The sequence below is a fragment of the Populus trichocarpa genome, chromosome 12, assembly GCF_000002775.5.
Source record: "Populus trichocarpa isolate Nisqually-1 chromosome 12, P.trichocarpa_v4.1, whole genome shotgun sequence".
NCBI classification, from domain to species: Eukaryota; Viridiplantae; Streptophyta; class Magnoliopsida; order Malpighiales; family Salicaceae; genus Populus; species Populus trichocarpa.
The window spans coordinates 3,529,210-3,531,017 of NC_037296.2; the positions used below are offsets into that span (position 1 = coordinate 3,529,210).

General features: G+C 31.5%; 1 long non-coding RNA gene across 1 annotated transcript; it reads right to left on the minus strand.

Moving 5' to 3' along the window:
* Positions 1-303: 303 nt before the first annotated feature.
* Positions 304-1,105, minus strand: LOC112323483 (uncharacterized). Its single transcript, XR_002976908.2, has 2 exons — positions 925-1,105; positions 304-541 (listed from the first exon to the last, which is right to left on the minus strand). It is a non-coding gene; the product is annotated as an uncharacterized LOC112323483 (long non-coding RNA).
* Between the last annotated feature and the right edge of the window lie 703 nt (positions 1,106-1,808).

The following is a 1,808-nucleotide window of genomic DNA, read 5'->3' on the forward strand; positions in this document are numbered from 1 at the left end:
GATTTCTACAAGGGCAACGAGTTCCATAAAATTAACAAGCCAAGGGTTCGATCAACTAGGCTCTGATACCATGTTAAAGTAATTCAGATCAAACATAAAAGGAGGCTAGAATTCTCAATAATATGTTTATTATGAGTGCTTAAGTTAACCTAAATACAAAGGAATTATATATAGGTTAAACTGAAAATACTATTCTACCCTTAATAAATAAAACTAGATAAATATTACTTAACAATAATCAATCAAATCCAAAAAGAAAAAATCGTTCTTTTTAGTTGCATGATGTTTTACGACTAAGAAACAGAACAAAGTTATGCCTTCACTGAAATGAGAATCTCAAGAGACTGACTAAAGAAAAAGGTTTCCAGTTTCTCTTATCCAAGTAAAAAATACAGGCGAAAAGACACATTGCAGTAGCCAGCAGGAACTACATAGTGCACAGTCGTCGCATAGTACTCAAGCGCCATGTAGGTGTCGAAGTCATTTAACATTTTTTGTGGTAAGCATTTCTCAATCCACACATCTTTTTTTATGAACGAACCTGCAAAAAAAAACAAAACAAAAAAAAAAAACTAGAAAAAGCTGGAATTTTATCTATGAATGGCATAAAGGGTGGAGGAAGAGAGAGGTAAAGAGTGCCTGGTGTTGAAAAAAACACAAAACAAGAAAGGTGATAAGCACAACAATAAAATCATGGAGAAGGAAAGAAAGCACCATTCACAGACCAAACAAAAGAAATAAAAGGAAGAGGAAGAAAACCTCATTTAAACCAAAAAGTAAAGGATTGAAACAATGAAAAAAAAGGAAGAAAACTTCTAGCAATCATCAAAACAAATCCAATCATTGTTAACCAACATCTAATAATTAAGAAAGGTTAAAAACCAAAAAATATGTGGATTTCTCAATAAACTCTAGAGATTTTACCTCAGAGCTAGGAACTTGACCCGAATAGGAGGAAACTAGGGTAGCCAAACCACTCCAAATTGCAGCACACATGCCATCCCATCAGTTGCGCACCATTGGATGCTTTGGAAAACATGATGGTTGAATCATTTGACCTTCAGAAGACGTCGCAAAATTAAGCCGCTTAAATGGCACGAATGGTATCCACTTACTGGCGTGTGCATAATTATCTTTTTCTTTTTAATTATTTTTTTATCTATTAAAATGCTGATTTTCCCACTAACTCAAATAGATTATAATAATAAAAAAAAGCCATGATGAAACTATCAAAATACCCCTTAATCCCTTATTTATTTATTTTTTTACTTGAAGGGTAATGTAATAATTTTATTATTTAAAAAAAAAGAATATGATCCAAAATCCCCACCATTTACTCCTAGAAAGGCCATTTAATGTTTGTAATGAAGGGCAGAGATGTCATTGTACTGTAGCAATTCACAATCCAATGAATTTATCATTACAGTAAAAGAAGACTGAAGGAGTTTATCTCTTTATTTTTTTTAATAACAAAACTTTATTTAATGATCAAGGTTAGAGCCCTCGTAACATAGCTTTTTATATTACCATGTAACGGGAGAGGGTCCCTATTTTGTAACCCAAAATTCTATAAGCTTCTTGATTAAAAAAAAAGTTTAAATAATTTAGTTTTAGTTTAATTAAATGATAAAAAAAATAGACAATGATAGTAAATGAATAAAACTCTTATATAAAAAAAGATGGTAAAAAAAAATTTGAGTTAACTCGGGTTAGTGTGATAGACATGTAACTTATGTAATAAGGTGCGAGTCAATCCGAGTTAACTTGCAAAATCAATGGTCCGGTCATGAGACTAAGATAACCTGATA